The 25,729-nt window shown below is 44.4% G+C and overlaps 1 long non-coding RNA gene across 1 annotated transcript in view; it reads left to right on the top strand.

The window, feature by feature from the left end:
• LOC148687496 (uncharacterized) overlaps window positions 1-16,525 on the top strand; it is a 54,796-nt gene extending 38,271 nt beyond the window's left edge. The window contains exons 4-7 of the long non-coding RNA XR_015947794.1: window positions 11,806-11,942; window positions 12,970-13,033; window positions 13,831-14,020; window positions 15,227-16,525. This is a non-coding gene — a long non-coding RNA (uncharacterized LOC148687496). The remainder of the gene's footprint in view (window positions 1-11,805; window positions 11,943-12,969; window positions 13,034-13,830; window positions 14,021-15,226) is intronic.
• The last annotated feature ends 9,204 nt before the right edge of the window (window positions 16,526-25,729 follow it).

Below are 25,729 nucleotides of genomic sequence, written 5' to 3'. Positions count from 1 at the left end.
GAAATTGGCTTCCTACTGCTGATTATTCATTAACAATTAATTCTTTCTCAGTGATCTGCTTCATTTTCAGCTTCTCACCACAAACAGCCAATGGAATAATTACAAGTGGAAATGAAAAAGCAATTAGTGGCAGATAATGCCAACATCTGATTTTTTAAAAAAAGGTGGGGGGGGAAGCCTGCAGAACAGATTAGCAGTTTGGTAACTGCAACTCCACTGCCTTCAGCAAAGTAATGCGAGTTACCCAAAGACATTTCCATTCTGGCTGCCTCTTCCATTGTTTCCCCTGCATTGCGCACCGCTGTATTTGATGCTCCCTTTTATTCTAAAAGGTTATTGGATTTTTCTGCTTGTTTTCTAAAGATCAAGCTGGTTCTTCTTTTCATCCTACACGTTCATGCTTCAGTCACTGATACAAAATTGTTGCAAGGAAAACCGAGAAAATGGACATGAAAGCAGCAACACTTTGGGTTCTATGCAGATGCTCAGTCTTCTTACGATTCCTAGTTCTGTTCAGTTCCAGGTTACTGCATGGATAGCTCAGTTGTTTAGAGTGTGGCACCTTGAGGATCATTCAAATGCAACCCCCTGCAATTCAGGAATATGCCACTATCCCATAAGGCAGGCACCCCCAAACTGCGGCCCTCCAGATGTTTTGGCCTACAACTCCCATGATCCCTAGCTAACAGGACCAGTGGTCAGGGAAGATGGGAATTGTAGTCCAAAACATCTGGAGGGCCGAAGTTTGGGGATGCCTGCCATAAGGGGATCAAAGCTGTTCAGAGCAAATATCTGTAGTGTATCCCTAAGAGTACAGCAGGCTCCCTGTTGCACATGGTTTCCCTGAGCACGTGGGAAGCCAGAAGAAGCCATGTGATGGGGGTGGGAGAGGCAGGCTGGGGCACAGCCCTTTTTTTCTTGTGTTCCCCCCTTCACAAGAGCAACAGCCAAATAGGGCGAGTGCCGGCAAGGCTTCCAGAGTCCAGAGGCTACTTGCTGGTATGTGGTTTGTCAAGATCAAGGGTTTCCATGCAAGGGTTTGCGGATGGTGCTAGTTTCTGTGAGCAAAAGTGTGGCTATTTGTCTGTTCGGCACAACGCAAGTGCCTCTGCTTGCTGTGCAATATGATCACGCGCCAATAAAAGGCTGGGTTATTGAAGCAGAGCCGAAGGGAAGCAGAACCCCTAAAATAGCACCGTGTATGCTTTACATTTACATAGAGGTACCCAGGGCACAGTACTCTGCTGTTTATTTATTTTAAATACAGGAGAAAAACATTAGCCAGGAAACACAGAAAGCTGTAGGCACGGTATAACAGCAAATGGAAAAGCACACTCTCCTATTTCTAAATATTTAAAGAGGTATAATATACTACAAATACTGTATAAGAAAAAGGAATCTATGAGTCAGATTCTAGCAATGGTTACAAGGCAGCCATTGTTTCTGTCACCCAGCATTCTGAGAGGCAACCCAGAATGCTGGGATCAGAGAATTGCTATGCCGGCAAATATATGCAGCTGTTAACTCCATCCCCCAGGCTTTATGTGTGACCTGCCAAATTCTTCCAGGTTGATCACCTGACCTGTCCAAATTCTACCTTGGTTCCTCCACAGCCCATCTTCTGACCCAAAACAGGAGATTAGCTTTAAACCAAAAATTGCTCACTAATCCCAAGGCTACATCTTTTATTAGGCCTACTGTGCCGCCCCCTCCATGTTTTGCCCAGTTGGAATTTTGCTTGGCTTTACCTGGTTCCCTCAATGGACTAATGCGGAATGTCGACTGACCGTTGGAGGCCGCCAGAAAACTGAGGAGAGGAGGGCAATGCATTTGGGTGGCTGCAGGGCCGTCTTAAGCATATCTTGCGCCCTGATGCGCAGATCCCTCTGGTGCCCCCCCCCTGTTTCCCAGCATGGCTGTCTGGTGCAGCAGCAGCATGGCGCCCCCCTGGCGGCCCGGCAGCCCGGCGCATTGCGCCACCCAGCCTTGCCTTAGGACCGGTCCTGGGTGGCTGGCTCAGTAAATAGAAGCACTCTATGCTGTAACATTTTGTAGCACCCCACTTGTTTTGAACAGAATACGCAATCATCAACATATTTTGTTAAGAGGTGTATGTGTGTGTTAAAAAAAAACAAGTTGTTTTTCATAGAAATATGCACTCTTGCTTTTTATTGTTATTATCCTGAACTCACAGCTTGCTGAACCCCAGAGTATGAACTTGTAAGTTGAACGCTGGGGTGCAAACCTGGCCCGCTCAGATAACAGGGTTTCCCATTGACTCCAAATGGTGGAGAAAACGGTTAATTGTGGTTTGTGGACAGTTGGAACCTACAGTTGCTGGTTTTCCAGGGTACAGAAGAAAGGCGACATTTCTTATCTCCTGTGTGCATTAGTGTAGCAATGAAAAGTCCAGCGCGGTGGGGCGTGGGAGGAAAACACCTACTGCGAAAGGCAAGAAGACATATGGGTGTTTTGCCATTTCCTTCCTTCTCAGACCTTGAAGTTGTTTTGTTTTTAGGAGTCATCATGGTGCAAGCGCCACAAAGGCTTGTTCAGCTCCTAGAAAACAGGTAATATTTGGTTCATAGCTAAGCCACAAAGTTTGAAAGAGAAAGCGTTGTTTTGTCCTCTGAAAAAAGAAATTAAAAATATGTGAAGTGCTCAAGTAAGAACATAGCAACATAAGAACATAAAAAGATGGGCTAGTGGCCCATCTGGTCCTGCATCATGTTCTCACAGTGACCAACCATATGCCTGCAGGAAGCCTGCAAGCAGGACTTGACAGCGCTCTTCTCACCTGCAATTTCCACCAACTGGCATTCAGAGACATACTGCCTTTGACAGTGGAGGGAGAACATAGAATCATAGAGTTGGAAGAGACCACAAGGGCCATCCAGTCCAACCCCCTGCCAAGCAGGAAACACCATCAAAGCATTCCTGACAGATAGCTGTCAAGCCTCTGCTTAAAGACCTCCAAAGAAGGAGACTCCACCACACTCCTTGGTAGCAAATTCCACTGCCGAACAGCTCTTACTGTCAGGAAGTTCTTCCTAATGTTTAGGTGGAATCTTCTTTCTTGAAGTTTGAATCCGTTGCTCCGTGTCCGCTTCTCTGGAGCAGCAGAAAACAATCTTTCTCCCTCCTCCATATGACATCCTTTCATATATTTGAACATGGCTATCATATCACCCCTTAACCTTCTCTTCTCCAGGCTAAACATACTCAGCTCCCTAAGCTGTTTCTCATAAGGCATCGTTTCCAGGCCTTTGACCATTTTGGTTGCCCTCTTCTGGACACGTTCCAGCTTGTCAGTATCCTTCTTGAACTGTGGTGCCCAGAACTGGACACAGTACTCCAGGTGAGGTCTGACCAGAGCAGAATACAGTGGTACTATTACTTCCCTAGATCTGGATGCTATACTCCTATTGATGCAGCCCAAAATTGCATTGGCTTTTTTAGCTGCTGCATCACACTGCTGACTCATGTCAAGTCTGTGGTCTACTAAGACTCCTAGGTCCTTTTCACATGTACTGCTCTCAAGCCAGGCGTCACCCATCCTGTATTTGTGCCTTTCTTTCTTTTTTTAAGAACAAAGCTATCATGGCTTCTTGCTCTGCAGGTGCTACCTTGTCGATGGGCAAAACCAATTCTCCTCCTGCCCTCTCTTCTTGGAAGTCTTTATCTTCAGCTGGACTTGGACAGGGCAGTCCTTCAAAGAGAAAGCCTTCCTCGTCTTCCAAAGAGAAGTCTGTGAAGTAGAACCCGTGGATTCAAGGGGGTGAGCTTCACAGCAGAACCTGGTAGCCAGCCCAAGACATTTTGGGACCTGAGGCGAAACACAACACAGGGGTCTCCCCCACCAGGGAAGAAGGGGTGAGTGAAGATCTGCATCAGGAACAAGGGTGAGGGATCTATATCACAAACCCTCCAAGTGACCCAATTTTCCAGGGACAGTCCCGGAATTACAATAATAATAATAATTCTGGCTTCTGATTCAGTCCCAGGATGCCCCTATTTCCCCCACCAGAGCTGCTGCCACTGAGCTCGGGGAGGAGGATGGGCTGGCGCTTTTCCTGAGCAACAACGATGGTGGCAGTGACAACTGTGAGGGAGCCTCCCATTGCCTCTCTATGGTTGCTGCTGCTGCTGCTGGCCGCTTCCCTTAGGCAGTGGTGAGGCCCAGCCCCAGTTGATGCACCAGCTCTGAGGGGAATGCAGAGGGCAGGGCTACCCTGGGCGGGAAGAAAGGGGGAGCAGAGTGGAGCACAAGGAGTCTTTATACACACACACACACACACACACACACACACACACACACACAGTGGTACCTCATGTTGCGAACGGGATCCGTCCCGGCGGCCCATTCGCAACATGAAAAAGCTGCAATATGAAGCGCTGCATCTGCGCACAGGCATGATGCAATGCGGTGCTTCTGCGCATGCGCAAAGTGCACGATTTAGCGCTTCTGCGCATGCGCGCAGGTCACGGACATGCCAAACCCGGCAGTAACCCGTTCCGGGACTTCCAGGTTTGGCACGTCTGTAACCTGAAAAGACGCAACATGAAGCGGATGTATCCTGAGGTATGATTGTATATATTTTAAAAAACGCTTTGTGCATCTGCATGTATTCTTGCCCCTTTCTAAAATTTATTTATTGGCGTGTGGTCCATCGACCAAATAATAAAATGAGATGAAATTGGGGTTAAGGAGTTTTCTCAGGATGGTGGAAGGCGCTTGTGCCATGTCCCATTGGTGTAGCGGTTGCTCTCCTTCTGATAGGAAATGGTCTGCGGGATGGGGGGGGGAATTGGGGTTGAGGAGGGTCAGTTGGGGGGAGAGTGAGAAATGTCCCTATTTCCATTTGGGGAATGTTGGAGGGTGTGACATCGGGAACAAGGGGGCGAGTGAAGATCTACATTGGGAGCAAGGCAGGGTATCCAATCAGTCTTATCCAATGGTTGAAGTGGGACCCAAAGACATTGGCGGGGGGGGGATGGCCTGCTCTGAATCAAGCTGGCTGGGTGCAAAGTGCAGAAGAGCCCAGAGGGCAGCCCCCACCATTCCCCTCCCCAGAGGTGGGAGGAGACCAACAGTGACTCCTATTCCCCAAAAGGCCACATTAGTGGTTGCACGGGGTCTGAGGCTGACGAGGAAGCGGAAGATCTGACGTCCAGTAAGCATGCCAATGCTCTCGCTGCCACTGTGGCAGCAGCAGCAGGTGACCACGTATTCAATGGAAGCCGGATCTGCTGCCCTTATGGATCCTGTCACCCGAGGAGGTCTCTTCACCTTGCCTCATGAGTGGGCCGGCCCTGCTAGTAGCATATATAATGTGTTTATTCCTTCCCTGGTTCAAATAACTGCAGCTGTGCAGCTTTGCATGTTCAGCTGGTGCAGACTGTTTTGTTTTTTTGCTTGTTTTGTTTTTTCCACCTACATGGCTAGGTGGAGCCGCACCCTCTGGTCAACATCGCAAGCTGCAGTTTTCGTGTGATGGTGTTTTCAGCAAGGCTTGTGGTTCAGCAAAAGGTTGCTAGAGTGCAAATGTGAAAGGAAAGAAAGCCCCCCCCCCTCTCTCTCTCTGTGTGTGTGTGTGTGTGTGTCTGTCTGTCTCATTGCATCTACTTCTGTGTTGGGACTTCATGCAACTGCTTTGCAGCAAGTGAAGAATTTGATCCCAAGGCTGCATTTCTAGGCACATTAATCTGAAAGTAAAAGCTGCTTTATCCATTTGCGCACAGTGGAAAGGTCTCTAGGTATAGAAACCAAGTTTGCACTTTAGGTGTCTTGAAGACACACTTGCTTAGGCAAGCTTTCCTCTGATCTCTTGACCTGACTGGAATCTCTTGTTTTAACAGTTTTAATTGCTATTTTCAATTCTTTTTTTTATGGCACATTTTAATTTTGGGTGTATATTTTAATGCACTGGTATTTTAAATGTATTTCAATTATGTGCTTGTTTTCTTTAAGTGGTTTTATACATTTAAACCACTTGGAAACTTGGGTCATTAAGTAGTATGTAACACACTTGTTGTTCAGCCTGGACACTGGCATCAGGGCCTTCTGGCGGTCCCCTCGCTGTGAGAAGTAAAGTTACAGGGAACCAGGCAGAGCGCCTTCTTGGTAGTGGCACCCTCCCTCTGGAACTCCCGCCCTGCAGATGTCAAAGAGATAAGTAACTATACAACCTTTAGAAGACACCCAAAGCCAGCCGTATATAGGGAAGTTCTTAATGTTAAATGTTTTATTTTGTTTTTGTATATGCTGGAAGCCGCCCAGAGTGGCTGGGGTGACCCAGTCAGATGGGCAGGGTATAATAATAATAATAAATAGTAGTAGTAGTATGCTGAATGGTGTCCAGGTGTTTCACCAGATGTGTGGGCAACAGGGTCTTTGGGTTGTGGGGATGCCTTTGCACAACTCTCTGCCACCTGGGACGCGGGTGGCGCTGTGGGTTAAACCACTGAGCCTAGGGCTTGCTCATCAGAAGGATAGCGGTTCGAATCCCTGCGATGGGGTGAGCTCCCGTTGCTCGGTCCTAGCTCCTGCCAACCTAGCAGTTCGAAAGCATGTCAAAGTGCAAGTAGATAAATAGGTACCACTCCAAGCGGGAAGGTAAACGGCGTTTCCGTGCGCTGCTCTGGTTCGCCAGAAGCAGCTTAGTCATGCTGGCCATGTGACCCGGAAGCTGTACGCTGGCTCTCTCGGCCAATAACGCAAGATGAGCGCAGCAACCCCAGAGTCAGTCACGACTGGACCTAACAGTCAGGGGTCCCTTTACCTTTACCTTTACCTTTACAAATGGGTGCCAGGAGGCAGTCCTATTCAGCACATGCCTGCACATGCCTGCAATGTGGCAGCTCTAGCCACCAACTTTTGTCACCATACACCCAATGAGGAAAGCAGAGCACCCACTGACTATCGCCATCCTTCTCCAGCACGCCCTGACCATAAATTGGACTTTAAATCCAGAGCTGAAAGGGTCTCCCTCTCTGTGTGTTAGACGAGAAACCAGCTCAGAGGAGAAACCAGCTCAACAAATTATCTTGTGGTTCTCTATCTTCCATTTCTCACATAATCAGCTTTGGAAAGTACATGGTTTACAGGGCAGTTCTCAGCTCACTAGGTGAACTTTCCGTTTGTGGGGAACGAAATCCTGAAGGAAAAGTACTTTGGCATCCATTACGAGGCACAAAAAGCCCCTCTGAGCTCCGTCCTAATAGTCGGGAGATATTCGCTGAGTTGCCCGTTCCTACCGCCGAGGTTACACAAGACATTTTAATAGCAGCATTACGTTGATGAAAAGGAGAGCTTAAGATGCTCTTTGTGATAATGCCATGAAGGGGCGACAGGAAATAATGCATCGCACTGACTCAAAAGGGCACCGTGCATTAGAGTGAAAGGGTGAAAACACTCATAGCAAACAAAGCTATTGTTGTTACTCGGAAGCCAGATTATTAGAACTGGAGATGCTGAAAATGTCATTTCAAGTACCGTAGTCTGACTGGTAGCTTAGAATGTCCCCATGCTGCTTCCATCATCTTCTCCGATGAGCCTCTGCAAAGACTCGATTCAGCAATGAACTTGTACTGTTGATCCATCCTCTTGCCGATCTCCCTCCAACTTGCTTCCCTCCAACTTTACTTTGGGTAATGTGAGATGACCCATTATCTGTCTGTCTGTCTGTTCCTCCTTCCCCTCTGGTTTTCTTTATATAATTCTCTTTAAGCTTCCCTCTCTTGTCATGTTGCAGCAGTATAGTATTACAGTGGTACCTTGGTTGACGAAAGCCTTAGCAGTCAAACGTTTTGTCTCCCGAACGCCGCAAACCCGGAAGCAAGGGTTCCGGTTTGCGAACGTTCTTTGGAACCTGAACGTCCTACATGGCTTCTGTGGCTTCCAATTGTGTGCAGTAAGCTCCTGCAGCCAATCGGAAGTCACACCTTGGTTGTCGAACATTTTTGGAAGTTGAACGGACTTCTGGAATGGATTCCGTTCGACAACCAAGGAACGACTGTATCTGTGTTATGCTCAAAAAGTTTTAACAACCTTTTTAAGTACAAGAACAATTATCTATCTATTGGGAGGGATTTTCAGGATCTCGTTTCTAGAAAGAAAGAAAAAGGGTAGTAAGATTAGGGTCCCACAGTTTGCATGGAAGTGGCAGACATAAATCACCCTGTTGCTTCCTGGCCAGTTGCCGCATTGTGGCAGGTGGTTCTTTTAAGTGTGTGTGTGTGTGTGTGTGTGTGTGTGTGTGTGTATGAAAGCGCAACTCTCAGAGCTAAATATAACTGACAGCTTCAGCAATGTTTCCTTCTAGCCGGTACCTGCTATGCTTGTTTATGTGTTAATGTTTTTGCCCTACTTTGTCACACCCAAATTATACATATTATACATTTAAAGCACTTTTATACCGTTTCCACGGCTGTGGTTTCTCCCCCCCACCCACTGAGTCCTGAGAACTGTAGTTGGTCAAGGGTGTTGTGAACTATAGCTCTGCAAGAAGTCTCCTAACAATTCTCTGCACCCATAACAAACTAAAGTTCCCAAGATTCTTTGGGGAAAGCCACAAGTGTGGTGGGAAGGGGACCATAAATTCAAAAGCTGTGTTTAGGAGCTTGCCTGAGCATGCAAAGGGCTGTGCAATTTTAGGAACTTTGCAGAAATCAGCACCGCACTGGGCCAAGCCTATAGATTTAAGCTTGGAAATATCTCCACAAGTCTATAATTTCTCTGTGGGATGACGGCTGCCCAGAGTCACCTCTCCATGGACTTTGTGTGGCTCTTTTCCAGGGGGTTTAAAAATCACACCCTAACTGCGTTGTTGTTGTTTTTTTAATGGCAAGTAAAACAAGGAATGGGTAAATATTTCCCTCTGTTATTATTAATTTTCAAAACAGGAAGATGTCATTTTGGTTTTTTTTAAAAAAAAAAACCTGCTGAAGGGGAAATGTTAGATATCTAAGCTGGAGCTCCTCTGAACAGAAGCTGTTGTATTACTGCCAATCTGGAAAAGATTAATTATCTGGATTTAGAAAAGGGATGGCTTCTATGGAACTATCTGAGCTCATTACATGTAACCTTTCTGAGCTGCCATCCTAGAGCCCTGACAGACTGTACAATTCTGCTTGGGTGCCAAATGAGATTTTTGAAATTAAAGGCTGGGGCGAAGGAAGGAAATATCAGAGTGCTTGAAGAAAGCTTGAAACATGGAGTGTTTCCAGGTGACCTATTCATTGAGCAATCTTCCTGATTGGTTTGCAAGGAGATTAGACGAGACATTGGCATTCATTCTCTCTCTCTTTTTTTTTTTTTGCGGAGAGGTTAGATGCTCAAAGCAAGGATTATCCCACACTTTCCATGGCATTTCCCTGTCACTTCCCTTATTGCAAAAAGTCCAGTGTTTTGGGGAAGTGGGTTTGTCTCTCAGGACCTCCAAAACAAATTGCTCGACCCAAGTTTGCTGGTATGCAATTGAATCCCACCCCAAAATAGTGACAGTGCAGAAGGAGAGAGCTCCAGTTCAGACCAATGTTCAGACCTGAGCCTGATCTGGCACCAACTATTTGCAGGTGGGCAAGTAGTTCACAGTCCTTTGAGCTCAGCTCTTGTGTACAATGGGTCAGTGTTTCTCAACCAGTGTGCCTCCAGATGTTTTGGGACTACAACTCCCATCATCCCTAGCTAGCAAGATCAGTGGTCAGGAATGATGGGAGTTGTAGTCCCAAAACATCTGGAGGCACACTGGTTGAGAAACACTGCAATGGGTTGTATCCAATTGCAAGTTTGCACTAGTAGACAGCTCTTGAGCCATCTGATTTTCCCTGACCCCGCTGCCTTCCTGTGCTGTTTCAGAAGGTCATTCAACCCTTAGGAGCAGCTCTTGGGGAAGGAGGCACAGTAGGTAGGGAGGAAGAAGTCAGGTGCCCTGCCCAGGGCTAGTCTTTGTAGTATGAAAATGAAGCAGGTGGCGCTGTGGTCTAAACCACTGAGCCTCTTGGGCTTGCCAATCGGAAAGTCGGCAGTTTGAATCTGCACGACAGGGCGAGCTCCTGTTGTTCTGTCCCAGCTCCTGCCAACCTAGCAGTTTGAAAGCATGCCAGTGTGAGTAGGTAAATAGGTGCCGCTGCGGTGGGAAGGTAAACTCAGTTTCGGGGAGAGGAGAAGGTGGAAGAGGAATGGAAGAAATTTAGAATTACTATTGTAGAATTGATGTATGAGGGGAAGTACAAGCAATTGTGAAGTTGCAGATAAATAAATTAAGTGAGATATAATTGAAAATACGTTAGATATTATAATGAGATGTAAAATTGAGAAAAGGACATTACAATTAGATTTGGATAATAAGATATAGAATATGCCAAGAATGATATGCAATGAACCATTAGAAGGGGGACCCGAGGAAGTCCCCTACTAAAACGAGAAAAAATGATATGTATATGCTGATGGTTTTTTTCCTATCTTTTTATTTTTCTTTTATTTTTAATTTCTCTATTTCTGAATACGGATGTTATAACAATGTACAATAATATGGATGATTTTTTTTTCTTTTTATAAAATTCAATAAAAATTATTTTTATTTTTTTAAAAAAGGAAGGTAAACTCAGTTTCTGTGTGCTCTGGTTTCCGTCACGGCATCCCCTTGTGCCAGAAGCAGTTTAGTCATGCTGGCCACCTGACCCAGAAAGCTGTCTGTGGACACATACTGGCTCCCTCAGCCTGAAAACGGAAATAAGCGCCACACCCCACAGTCAAATTCAACTGGACTTAACCATCCAGGGATCCTTTGCCTTTACCTTTTACCTTGGTAATATGGCGCCCTGAGTGAGGGGGCAAGATTTGGTGCCCTCTCCGTAAATATTTCTTATTTTCACAATAATTCCCTTTGGTACAGTTGCTTTTTGTGGATTTTCTCAATAGGTAACTGAAAAAATATAGCAAAATAAAAAAATTCCTTCAGTAGCACCTTAAAGACCAACTAAGTTTATATTTTGCATGCACACGAAAGCTCATACCAAAATATAAACTTAGTTGGTCTTTAAGGTGCTACTGAAGGAATTTTTTTATTTTGCTTCGACTCAGACCAACACGGCTACCTACCTGTAACTGAAAAAATATAGGTGATGCTTCTGCTGCTGTGCACCTAGTTGGCTTGGCGCGCTGCATGGGGGATCCACCCACACGACCCTAAATCCTGTGCTACCCTGCTTTGTGATTGCAGAAGTGTTTCTTGTAATGCAAGCTGGCGACTACTTCTTTTATTCACGATGCTTTAGGTCAGGCATCCCCAAACTGCGGCCCTCCAGATGTTTTGGCCTACAACTCCCATGATCCCTAGCTAACAGGACCAGTGGGCGGGGAAGATGGGAATTGTAGTCCAAAACATCTGGAGGGACGAAGTTTGGGGATGCCTGCTTTAGGTTATCAACTAGAAAGCATCGCCTTTGGAGATTGCTGTGCTATGGTAGTGCTAAGCAGCCTTGCCCAGCACTAACTGTGCAATCTCTTATTCCTAAGGAAGGGGAAAGGGCTGCACAAACTGTCATAGTAACCCTGACTGGGCATTGTGAATTGCAATAGAATTGGGGTAAGCTAAAACTGGAACTAATTCCTTTTTGGAGCGGGTGCGGAACTAATTCCTTTTAAAAGCAAACTTGCCCCCCATTTGAGCTACCATACATATGAACTGGGCCAGAGTGTTGTGGAATTGCTATTTGGTGGGAAATTGTGGCGCACTTTGCACCATTGTGTGGCTCGTCGCATTCATTGCTGACCAGAAACGCTTCTCCCTCTTTCCGAAGTCAACGCTTGCATCTGGCACTTGGAGACCTCCCACTTCCTGGTTTGACCTGCTGAAATGTTACATGACCCAAACCTTGACAGTAGCTGATGTTCCACAAAACAGAAGTGTACAAATTAAGTTGGGATGCCTCGCAAGGTATGGCACACTCCTCTTTAACCTTCAGAGACTGTCTTCTGTTAGAGGGCATTCAACCATCTAGATCCATTTATTCTTTGGCTTCTCAGCTGAGGTTGTCGGCCATGATGCCAACCAGCAAAATGCTCTCTTAAAAAGTAATTGACTATGACTTTGGATGCAGTATAACAATTTCAATTATCTGGCAGGGAGTTGAGCAAGCAGGAGTTTTATTTGGTGCTGGGGAATGCCCAGTGCCTCTTATGCCATGGTGATTTAAATTCATTGCTTCTATAAAAGCACCGCACGCAAACAACTAACAAGAGTAGAAATGTATCCCGCCTTTTAGGAACTGAGGATTAGGCTGCTGTTGCGTCCAGTGCGATATTAATCAGCTAAACGGAAATGTTTGATTTAATCTATTTATTTTGCAACACCAGGAACCCCAAATCAAATGGCAGTCTACAGTGCACCAAACATCTCTGCCTGGCAAGAGATCGCCTCTAAAGGAGATCTGCCTAACAGCATGAATCGCACTCACAATCCAAACTAGCAAAAACTATTTTAGAACTTTACATAAATAAACACAGATAAAATTGCCTTCTGTACCAAAATCTCTGTAAATATAAGAGCTGGTTGACACCAGTGTACATTTATCACATGAGAACAGCAATAGCAGGTGATAATTCGTACATGTGAATGGACTATCACCGATACAATAAAACAATTAAACCCACTCTCACTCAAACCCTACATTTCAAGGGGTTTGTGGATAGGCACCTTGATTTTTTAGGTCTATTTTTTATTTTGGGGTATAGTTGTATGAATTTCAGAACAATGCCTGCAATGATACATTTGGGGTCTGCCCCTTTTATTATTTGAATTTTTTTAAAAAATGGATGTACATTTCTTGCTTTCGACAGAAGTGGTTAAAATTTGCAGGCAAAGCAGGCCACCCAGAGTGGATTAAGCCTGCCTGATTACAGGGAAATGCTTCTAGGGACTTGGGGGCTAGAAAAAGAACATATATCCTTTTATTTCATTTTAGGAAGAGAATTAGATAACATTTGGATCCTGGGCTGCCCTTTCTGAAGGCACGAATCCTACAAAATGTAAGAAAGAAAGCTGCAGTGGTGTTTATGCATTTTGAAAGAAAACAAAACAATACCTATTTTAAGGATTTTGTAAACAAATCTAATTTCTAATAGCAGCTGTACGAATTTGTTTTTCAACATGCTCGTGTCCCCTCCTTACTCCTTCAAACTGCGTTAACTGAGCTGCTGTGGAAAGTACCCAATTGTTTTAATTGAGGGCCAAAAAATGTAAGCCAAACCAGGAGGGTCCGTGAATGATCAGAATGCAATTAACTTCCCCCAGGTTAGCGTTAGGAACTGATCTAGATGTAGCAGATGGTGGCTACATTCACCCCTTTGCCTTTTTCTCTTATTTAATCGTTTTGATGTAGTTCATGTTCTGGCTCGGTAATGACTTGTAAGCATTAGTGTTCGCAAGATCGTTGAGTTTCAGCGATATCAAAGTTCTCCATTAAGCATTTAACCCACCTAATAAATAAAAAGGACAGTTGAGCCGCGCATTACCTCCATCAAACAGATGAACCTAGCTTTCAGATGAAAATCTGGAATGTCTGAGGGTCATATCAGAAAGCTGACTAAGAGAGCCCATGCAGCGCAGTGTCTGAATGGTTCATGGTAGTGACAGAAGGAAATCCTGTTCAATTTTTTAAAAAATTGAATATGAGTGGTTGGCCTTGTGCTTCATTCATTCATTCATTCATTCATTGAACAATTTATGCAAATCCTTCCAAGGCAGCTTGCAAGTAACATCAAACTACATTTAAACAAATGCATGCCTACATTTTAAAAATATGTATACGTTATATCATCATCAGGTTCCTTCCCACAAGGCAGTTGGTGGTAAAATGGTCCTATTGGGGACAGCAGAAAGTCTAAAGGGAACAGGAATTCTGTTGATCTTCATCTGTGCCTCTCTGTGACAGACAGACCCTGAGTCAGCCTCCCGATGACCAAGCAACCAATCGGAGCCGGTTGGAAACATCGTCCAATCAGGAACAATTGGTGGTGAGTTAAAAATTAAATGGTTAGATAGGGATTGTCTGTCCATGAGATAGGGGCCTGGGGAGACCTGTTCTGATAGGGATTAGGGATTAGCTAGGCAGGGCTGTGATAAAGAACTACACAACTTTTAGAAGACATCTGAAGGCAGCCCTGTATCAGGATGCTTTTGCAGTTCATCAGAACTATCCAGCAATATCAAGTTATAGGAAAACTAGTGCTATTAACAGTAATCCTTCTAGTTGGTAAATTGATTTGGCAACTTCCATGCACCTGACGTCTGATGCTAATCCCCTCCCCCCAAGAGTTAAATGATAACTCATCAGTGGAAACCCAGCCAGATGGGCGGGGTATAAATAATAAATTATTATTATTATTATTATTATTATTATTATTATTATTATTATAGTGGCAGCCACAGTTGCAAATGGCAACGAAATATCTGTGAAAGGAAGAGGAGCAGGTTTGCTCAAGTGTGCTGCAGGTAGAAATACTGTTTGTAATGAACTGAGAGCAGTAGTTGCTTGAATTAACAAATAGGAAAGAATAATAGAGTGCCTGGTATCTGGTGGGCAATCTCCTCCTTTATTTCCACACTGTGGCTGCAGACCAAATCACTGTGAGCTATGAGATTCAGGTGAGGGTCATATGCTTTGTCAATCCCAGCAGGTATATAGCAGGAAGACCCAGCCTGCCCAGCAAAGTAATGTGCACCAAAAATGCATATGCCCGGGTAAAGTGTGCATAAAGTGTGTATATTGATGAACATAACATGAAAACAGGGCCGGCCCTACGGCAAGACTGGGTGGCGCAGGGCGCCGGGGCGCCAGGGGGGCGCTGCGCAGCTGTGCCCGTGGCAGCCGCACTGCGTGCTGCGCCCGCCAGACAGCTGTGCTGGGAAACGGGACAGGGGGCGCCGGAGGGATCTTCGCACCAGGGCGCCAGATATGCTTAAGATGGCCCTGCATGCAAAATGCATATTAGGGGGGGAATCCTTTACAAAAATATGTTTATTTGGGGGAAATGGCATTAAAATGCTGGTAGATTTGTATCTACAGTATTTAAAAATAATAATGAAGAACTTGATTTAATGTTGGAAAAATGAGAAACCGAGAGACCTGATTTTGACACCCATCCTTATGCAGATTGCACTCTGTCCTACTCTGTCCCTTTATGCTATTTATCTTTATATTCATTTCAATTTGGAATTAGATCAATGGAGTCCCCTCTTCGGAAGTTTCGAGTCACAGAGAAACTCAGCGTGATCAGGGTTACAGAGATGACACAATGTGAAATTCAGAAGTCTCTTATATGTAATAATGAGTAAAGAAAGAAACATCCGCTTGATTAAAAAGTGAGTTGCAGTTGTTCAGGACATAAGAAGATGACCCAGGCCATGACCGTTTGGGAGTAACGTATCAGTGATAAAGACACTTCAGTAGTTTAGTTTCATTCTGAATCCAACTGTAGACTTTTCCATCAGTCGTTAAGCTTTTGAATGGTCTTTTCCCCTATAACAGTCGCTTGATGTGCAAATATTAGCAATGCTTACCTCTCTGCCATATAAACCTTTCTGCAGAATTAAGCTCCTTTTTCAAAGTACACAGAAGCAGGCCACTCTACTATTTTCTGGCTAGTTTGCAAATTATTCTAATCTAGATCTATAGCAAGGATGGTCAATGTTGTATCCTCCATATGCTACTGACTCCAGCTTCCACCATTCCAGACTAGTGGCTGTGCTGACTAAAGGTCATCACGGGAGTTGGAGTCCACAATAGCTAGAGGGCACCACAATGGCCGTATGAATGTTGCATAGTACTAGATTAAATCTGAATTTAACCTCATAGTGTTAGGCTGCCCCAATGTGGTCATGTGACCTTGATTTATGTACCCAGGGGATTATTGAGATCTGTCATTGTTAACAGTATATGAGTGTTGGTGAATGTGTGGAAGTGTAATTTGATTGAGAAAGAGATGTGTAAGTAAACACTGATCTTGAGTGAATGTAAGGACCCAGCTGCATTAGTTTTTTTAAAAAAGTTATAAATACATTATAACACATTGACACCAGATGGCGCTGTAGAGCTGAAATTGGAACTCCATGAAATTTTCCATTGTGAGCTTTTCCAGAGCATTTCCAGAGCGTTTTTCATAGCTGTGTAGATGCAGCCTATGTGCATTGAGTGAGTGGAATTCTGTGCTATGGAATTTGATGTGTATGGAGAGAGAGAGAGAGAGAGAGAGAGAGAGAGAGAGAGAGAGAGAGAGAGAGAGAGAGAGAGAGAGAGAGAGAGAGAGAGAGAGTTGTGGATTTTGATGTTTTCCTTACTGCGCTTAATTTTTATTATTTAACTTATTCTTTCTTCTTTTTAAATAATTAGTGATCTTATCCAATGACACAGACAAATACTTGAAAATAAATAAATACGCCTGATCTGAAGCATCTGTGAATTACGTACACAGAAACCACTTGAGTTTGTTAAACAGAGCTAAGGAACAGCTTGGTTTTGTGTCTGAGATGGATAGCTTTTCAGCTAAAGAGGTGGTAGTGTTTTTTTCTTCTTTTTAAATCTGGACTAGGTGTCGAACGCTGGATGTTCTCCACGTCACACATAATTCCTTGAAATCTGTTCAAAAAGCGACCATTGGACTTGTGCCATATGGGCTCATGCGGGCTCATTTGGAAACACAGCTAGGGATTTGCAGAGAAATGATGGCATTTGCTTGCCCAGACGTGGCTTCGAATCAGACATTTAGAAGGCCAGCTCGTGTCAGCCTTAAAACAAAGCCATTAGGCAAAATCAGTGGAGATCCTCGAATGGAGCCTCTTCTTTGACCTGTTTCAAAGAAGAGGCCAAAATGGTACAAGAAGGAGAAAAGCGGGAGGGATTAGGCTTGGATTCAAGGATTGGCACTGCCAGGGTGTTTGACTCCTGCATGCGCGCACAAACCTTAAATTGCTTTTGGATGGTGGCAGCTGCTGTTCCTCCTTCTCACAGCTGCCAGTTCCCCCTCTTGCCTTTTCTCTCTGGGTAGCAAAGAGGAGATGGTGCCAGGCTCTCTGCTATCCAGCAGCATTTTGGGTTGGGCAGAGGAAGCTCAGCAGTTAATAGGACATAGCTAAAGGGATAGGAAATCAGCCCTGGGATAGAAATCAGCCCTGAGTGCTCACTGAAAGGACAGATCGTGAAGCTGAGGCTCCAATACTTTGGCCACCTCATGAGAAGAGAAGACTCCCTGGAAAAGACCCTGATGTTGGGAAAGAAGGAGGGCACTAGGAGAAGGGGACGGCAGAGGATGAGATGGTTGGACAGTGTTCTCGAAGCTACCAACATGAGTTTGACCAAACTGCGGGAGGCAGTGGAAGACAGGAGTGCCTGGCGTGCTATGGTCCATGGGGTCACGAAGAGTCGGACACGACTAAATGACTAAACAACAGCAACAACAACAACAACAAAGGGATAGGAAGAAACTGCTTTTAAAAACAGGTAACATAACACACTAAATAAGCATCATTTATTCATCTAATGCAAAAGGTCCAATGCTCCCATGTGTTGCTACTCCAAAAACATTTGCACATGCAACTGGTTATTTTCCTTTTCAAACCTTGCTTTGATTTTTTGCACTCCCCCCCAAAAAAAAAATGTGGAAAGGGGAGAAACAACAGAACTTTTGTGGTTTTTCAATACTGAAAAAGGAATTCGGTGCTCATCTGCAACTACAAAGTTTCCATCTCTACCTCTTTGCAGCAGTGGCTGGGCACCACCCCTCGGGGGCGTGCCCCGTGCACCTGTCCTGTGCGGAGCCTGCCTACTGCCTGCTGCTGCTTTGCAACAAGGTATTTTCCTGCAACATAATGACTGCAAGGCTATCGTGCTGGCTCACAAGAGATGGTGATGATGATGATTCTGCAGGATCTGCAACCCTTCCTTAACGGGAAGGGTTGTAGCCGAGTGATAGATCACATGCCCTGCATGCAGAAGTTCCCAGTTTCAATCCCTGGGGAAGGCTGGGAAAGAATCTTGCCTATAGTTCAGTTGGTAGAGTATGAGGCTTTTAACCTTGGTGTCATGGGTTTGAGCCTTACATTGGACAAAATATCCCTGCAATTGCAGAGGGTTGGACTAGACTAGAGGATCGTTTTGATCCCTTCCAACGATACGATTTTATGAATCTCAAGATAGAGAGAGAGGGGGATTCACAGCTACAACGATGCATTGTACAAGCGCATTTTGCTTCTGGCGTAATTTACCCCAACTTCCACTTTGTCAAATTACAAGGGCTAAAAGGAAGGAAGATGATTGAAATTATCCAGCCTATCCTTTTAGCAATGTGAAATTTCTCCCCACGGTAACTATATTAGCACATTGTCTACAATAGTTTTCAGTGTGCCAAAGTGATGGCTTTCCAAAGGCTTCCCTGGGATGCTGTTTGACATCCCAGCAAAGTACCACTGTCAGGAGGATTTTCCAGATGTGCTGCTCTTTAATTCCACCCTTCAACTCCTAGTTGTGCCCATCTGCCTACCTAAAAATCATTTCTCAGCTTTCATAGAATCATAAAATTGATGATAGATTAGATAGATAGATGATAGATAGATAGATAGATAGATAGATAGATAGATAGATAGATGATAGATAGATAGATAGATAGATAGATAGATAGATAGATAGATAGATAGATAGATGATAGATAGATAGAGATAACCTTCATTGCCTTTCCCTTCTTAATGATATAAATACCGGTAATATTCTTTGAATATTCAAAGAATTCTTCTTCAAGGAATGGAGAAATAGTAGTAAAAATGCAGTTTGCCTATATCTACATTCTAAATACTAGATTACATTTTGTTTGTCTGTTTGTTTTTGCACCAGTTTAGGCAGATGGGAATTTGCCTTAAAGTGAGTCAGGCCATTGTTATCATTTGGCTCAGTATTGTCTACACTGACTGGCAGCAATGGCTCTCCAGGGTTCCAGACAGGGAGTCTTTCCCAGCCCAACCTGGAGATGCCTGGGATTGAACCTAGGGCCTTCTGCATGCAAAGCAGCTGCTCCACCACCGAGCTATGGCCCTTCACCTAAAAGGTTTAAAGTGGATTTGTGACTGTAACCGGCAAGCTGCAAATGATACCCTTGGAAGCAACAACACAGCCAGAAGTGTATGAGACTCTTAATCTCAAGGTTGTGGGTTTGAGTCAACATCGGGCTGGACTACATTACCCTCGTGCCCCCTTCCAATTCCACAATTCACCCAAAATATGCCAAAAAACTTTTCTTGGTAAAGATCTAGTTTAGTTGACATAAGCCCAGGAGGCTCCGATATGGACACACAGGTTTCTAGACAAGTATCATGGCTTAGTGGCAAGCCATTTGCTTTGTGTGCATCTCCAGGTAGCATTGAGATCCTTCCCTTTCTGAAACTCTGCAGAGTCATTGTCAGAGACTGAGCAATTCTGTTTGTACAGGCAAGGTTACACCAATGGGTCTTCCTTAGGGGTAAGGCAACTTCCTCTGTTCCTCCCTATTCTCTTTCATGGTGGACCATGCTCTTTGTGGGTGTGCAGAATGACTCCACTTTCTTCAAGCCAGCGCCTTCAAGTTCCACAGCTCATGGAAGAAAATCTGTTCACAGAAGAAAAGCCCCTGCCTGTGCTGTTCTTTGTTTGCCCGCCAGAACCCACCGCATGCCCAGAACAGTGGCAGGCTCTGGCTCAGATGCTGAGCAACAATTCTGCATTGACGTAGTTTGCATATCAACTGTACCCTGTCCTTTTGAGTCATAGACGTTTCTTTTCTACATTAAACTCATCTCTGTCCTAGTTGGGCTTGAATTTAAGTAAATGAAACCGCTCTCAGTTTTCAGGAAACATTTGGAATACACATCTGGGCTTATTTGCTAGGTTCCTTTCTACTTTTAAAGTAAAACAAATACGTTTAAATATATTTCAGAACTGGAATGTAAATCATCGTTCTTTGATTTCTCTTTAGAACAGGGTTGGGGACCTGTAATCATAGCTGCCAAGTTATCCCTTTTTTACAGGGATTTTCCCTTATGCTGAATAGGCTTCCTCACGAGAAAAGGGAAAACTTGGCAGCTATGCCTGTGATAGTCCTCTGGATGTTCTTAGACTACAAGTCTCATAGTGGAAATTCCTGCATTGCAAGGGGCTGGACTAGATGACTCTTGGGTTCCCTCTCAATTATACAATTTTATGATTCTTTGATCACTGGCCATGCAGGCTAGGACTGGTGGGAGGTGGATTCCACCAACACTGGCTCCCTATGCCGGCTTTAGAACAACTTTCCTTCATATAATCATGTTTATACTCCAGGAGATGTACAGTAATCTTAGTCACAGGAGCAAGCCAGAAGTAAATCACATAGAGCAGGTTGGAGTTAACTCCTTATTAGCAAAAACATGATCTGCATAGGGCTGTCATGGCTAATGGGCAGAGCAACTCATCTCCAACAGGTCTTGTACCTATGGAGCAGTTGCTTGCCTCCCCACAGCTGCCTAAGTCCCCTCCTCTCCAGGGTTTTCCTCAAGCAATCTGAGACTGCACCTGTGTGAAGCTAATTTTTTGCCCTCTTCATGCCTCTCCTGGTTCCCCGGCTGGCCTGATCTCTGCCTCTTGGCCCCCCTCATCTCCTGCTTCAGCTTCTGCCTCTGATTCTGGACTTCTTTGCCACAGACTCTTCCTGCTCACTAAGCCCTGTTCCCTCTTCAGCTTCTGACACCTCTTCCCAGTCTTCTCCCTCTGGTCACTCATCGTTGTCCCATTCCCACACCCTGGGCTGTGAACCTTCTTCCCTTGGGGCTTCCCCAACTGGTTCCTCCCACCCACTGGAGGAGGAAGGAGGGGTGCGGACCATCCTGTGTGTCATCACTGAGGGGGTGTGTGATGTGGTGGCATGGGCAGGCGCCTGCAGGCTCTGTGCCACCTGAAATGCTAGTAACACCACTGCCCCCACCACTCTTCTGTGTCCCACCAGTCGGTGACAACACTCTGGAAGCTATCTTAAAATGAATCAGCCCATGATCCATCTTGTTTAGTATTGTCTACACTGATTGGCAATGGCTCTCTGATATCTCAGGGGCAGAAGTTTTTCCCCACCACATCTGAAGTTCCTGGGAACTGAACCTGGAATCTTCTGCATGTGCTCTACCACTGAGTGATGCCTGCTTTCCATGTGACCATTTTGAAGCAGCGGTACTCCTTTACCTTGCCTCCCCCCTTTTGGAAGCACAGCCTTTCCCATGATCGGACCATTTTTTTTTCTAGAATGGATGGTGGCAGGCCAAGGTCACCCACTGAGTTTCATGGCTGAGTAGAGATTTGACCCTACCCGGTCGCTGTCTGACACTCCAACCATTCCACTGTCCTTGGAAAGCCCTTGGAAAATGTGATTGTGGGTTGAAGCTGATTCATGAACTCAGAATTCTCTGCCAAGAGGACAGATGAGGGCAGTGACTTCATCAGGCTGTGATCCTAAGCCCTTCGCAGTGCTGAGTTCCTGTGAAATCAGTGTGAGTTCCTCCCAGGGAAATATGTGAGGTTCCTTAAAGAAGAATGGCCTCCTTTTCACCACCAAAGAGGTCAAAGCACTCACAGGGCTTCCACTTCAGGAGTGATCGCCCCTCCTTCTCCTCTCCTGTCTTACTCTGATGAAAAAGGGCTACACACCGCTCTCTCCAGGAAGGAGGCAAGTTTGGCTGGCCATCAGCATGACAGAAGGAGATCAGTGCAGCGGAAAATTGGATGATAAGATAAAAAACGAAGGGACCACAGGAAGCCCATCAAAATGGGCTCCTCCTGTCAGAAAACAGACAAATGACAACTGCAGATATGAGGTGTTGTTTGTGCTTTAATATTTATACTGATCAGCAGACTTGTGCATGCTAGAGACATCTGTTGAGTGTATTCTTCTTGGTAAAACCAGGGCTTTTTTTCAGCTGGAACTATCTGGAACTCAGTTCTGGCACCTCTCAGGTGAGTGCCATTGCCATTCTAAAAGAATGAGGGAGGTGTTCATGGTGAGTTATGGCACCTCGTTTTCTAGGGGGGGGGGGGAATAGCACTGTGTAAAACTAAAGCCTTGTTAGGAGATGGTCTAACCCAGGCATCTCCAAACTGTGGCCCTCCAGATGTTTTGGCCTACAACTCCCATGATCCCTAGCTAACAGGACCAGTGGTCAGGGATGATGGGAATTGTAGTCCAAAACATCTGGAGGGCCGAAGTTTGGGGTGCCTGTTTTAAACTTACAGGCATTTTACACACGTGATAAAATGTGTAACAGGCCTGAGAATATTATAAATCAGAGTGAATAGGAAAGCAGATAAAAGGCAAGAAATTGCCAGTTATTGGATTTAGCTCTTTCTAACCCAGGAGTCAGCAAACTTTTTCAGCAGGGGGCCGGTCCACTGTCCCTCAGATCTTGTGGGGGGCTGGACTATATTTTGAAAAAAATATATGAATGAATTCCTATGCCCCCACAAATAACTCAGAGATGCATTTTAAATAAAAGGAGACATTCTACTCATGTAAAAACATGCTGATTCCTGGACCATCCACGGGCTGGATTTAGAAGGCAATTGGGCCTTAGTTTGGGGACCCCTGGTCTAACCTGACAGCTGCCAAATCAGGAAACTGTGGTTCTTTATTTACTTACTTATTTACGAGTAGGAAACAAAAAACACAATCCACTACTTGGAAGCATGCCCCACTGAGCTGCAGGGGGTTTGCTCCCAGGTAAACAGGGATAGAGTTGCAACCTGAGAAGAGAAGAACAGAAGAGAGGGACCAAAAAGATCACTTTGCTAACATAATGCTCACCAAGAGAGATAAATGATTGCTTATGTCAGGAGTGAGCAACCTCCCGCCAATCCGATAATGGCCACAGTGCCTCGGGGTAATATGTTGAGGGTCACATACTAACCTCAAATGGGGTTGAAGTGAGGGATGGGAAGATGAAAGTGGACCACTCCTTTTGCCAGAGTTTTGAGCTGATCACTTGCAGGGTGCTTTTGAAATGAGGTCAAACCCCACTTCGCTAATCTAGTACCGAGGCTTCTAAACCACACCAAGAATCTTGTCCCCTCTACTGAAGTCTCTTTGTCTCCTGCAACTGTGAAATCTGAAATGACGAGGCATGCTGAGTCCCACTGATTTCAATATGTGGAAATTCCCCAATCTGATTTAAAAATAAATAAATCTCCCAGATAGTATACAAATGGAAGCAGGTAAAGTCTGTTCTACTTGAGTGCATATTTCAGTAGATCTGGATCATGCAACAGCCACATGCGGGCAATTTAAATCACCAGCCAAGAGTTCAAAGCCGTGGCCAATTCATTACTCATGCTTCTCTGGCTGAAGTACTAATTTAAAGTCATGCATGCCATATTAATTGTAATCTTTTTTCCGAAGTGGGAAGATAAATATCTCCAGGTACATAATAAATTATGGGAAGGGGTAAAAACCAAAGAATGCCTAAAGTAGATTAATACTAACTGCATGCAATATGTTGCAGTTTTAACATCAAAAGAGATCCAGTGTCTTTTTTTTATAAAAAAAAAGTTGCACATCACTCTTGTTATATGTCATGCTTTGGTGTGTGGCATCCTGATATTCTTTCCAGAAAAAAGCCAAATGAATTTAGAGCCATAGCCAGTTACTTACTTACTTACTTACTTACTTACTTACTTACTTACTTACTTACTTACAAAGAGGCCCAAGAAATAAAACTTGCAATTTAAAGCTTTTTTCCCATTATCCATGCTGCAATTCTGTAAATGTCCGAAATCATAGTTCCCTGCCTTAAATATCCAAGTTTGCAGCAGAATGCTGGCTTGGGGCAGAAAATGTGACTCTATTTTAGTTAAGTGGAATATGGACAGAATCACACCACACACTGAAAGAACACTGAAAGCACACGGCCTCTCCGAAAGAGCCCTAGTTTCACCTCTGTGAGCTACCATTCCCAGCACCCTCAACAAACTATAGTTCCTGGGGCTTGTTGGAGGAATCCATGTGTTACGAATTGGCTTTAACTGTACGGTGTGGACTTGTCTAACACGATCAGACTTTCAGTCCAAATGGGATGGCAAGTAACAAAAGCATCCTTACTTTAGAAGTCAGTTTTGAATTTGGGAGGGTTTTGAAAACACCCTGGTGTTTCATTTTCCTTTCGAACAGTGGCAGCAAAGAAAGAGAGAGGGGGGAGGAAGAGAAGAGAGAAGATGAGATGAGATGAGATGAGATGAGATGAGATGAGATGAGATGAGAAGAGAAGAGAAGAGAAGAGAAGAGAAGAGAAGAGAAGAGAAGAGAAGAGAGCATTACGGGTTTGTCCAATGTCTCATATCATCAGGTTATCTCCACCAGCAGCTAATGCGAAGAAATATTTTTAAATCCTGTGATAATTTTTGTGTGCATGGAGTTGCATTCACACTAATTGGGACAGATTAGAATTTTAATGGTGGGAAAAGGAGAAAAAACCCTGAAGAAGTGTGAGAAACTGGAACAGGGCTCTGTACCTATTAAACATGATGCAAAGCACCCGCAGAGGATTGCCCCCTCCTCCTCTTCCGTAGTACAGAATGTGCAATCTTTTCAAAGCTAGTGCTGTTGGGGAGCCTCACCCTTAGAATGCCATTTGTAAATCAGTTCATTTCCTTTTTTTTTATTGCTGCATCCAAAGCAGAAAAAAAGAGGCACATGGATTACGAGCATCAATGGTACATGCAGAGGACGGGCATGATTCATCCCTTGCTGAATGGAGTGGCTGAATCATGCCTTATAGTTTGCAGTGCTGTAAAGCGCACAGGCACCAGTTGTTCACTAAGAGCAAACACTTTATTTAAGGCGGCACCAAAGGAGATGTCATTTTAGAGAACATTCTAACATCCTGGTGGTCTCTCTAGTAGCATATCACTCTTCATTCCTACCAGCAATGAAAAGAAGCAAATCTTTCCCTCACAACAAGGAAGTGGTGAGCAAGCACCACAATAAGAAATTGGACGTTTTGAAAATGGCTGTTGCTGTGGCCCACCTTAAGTCAGGCTGCAACCCAGCAATGGACCTCAGTCTACCAGCTGAAAACCAATGCACAGACCCAGAGCTGGATCTAGACACATAAAGAAAGAAAAAATGATTCAGGAAAACGTGTTGCAAACTTCATAATGAGAATTCGTGTTGCCAAAAGACGGAACTCTACAGGGCCATCTGGTGTCACAGTGTTATAACGCATTTAAAACGCTTTTTCTTTACTAACGTAGCTGAGTAAATCTTTTCATATTGTAAGCTGCCTTGAGCATTGTTTTAACTGTGGAAAGGCGGAATACAAATAAAATAATGATGATGATTAGTCCCAGGAGTGAGTGACCTGTGGCTCTATGACCTAATTTCATGCAGCCTTATGTCTAAATTCAAAAGCCCCATTTGACCTCCATAACAACACAGATTATGTTTTATTTTTGCCTACAACCAAAGTTTTTTTAAAAGGTGTATATATATATATATATATATATATATATATATATATATATATATATACACTGTATATATATATACTGTATATATATATACTGTATATATATAAATGTAAACTGGGCATGTGGGTGTGTTTCCACTTTTCACCAAAACCGCTTGACTGATTGAGGTGAAATTTTGACACAGCATCACATGCAAATGTCCGAAGGCTATAGGAAAGTTTGC

This window comes from Zootoca vivipara, chromosome 1 (assembly GCF_965207765.1).
Source record: "Zootoca vivipara chromosome 1, rZooViv2.hap1.1, whole genome shotgun sequence".
NCBI classification, from domain to species: Eukaryota; Metazoa; Chordata; class Lepidosauria; order Squamata; family Lacertidae; genus Zootoca; species Zootoca vivipara.
This window is presented reverse-complemented; position numbering and strand designations above follow the sequence as displayed.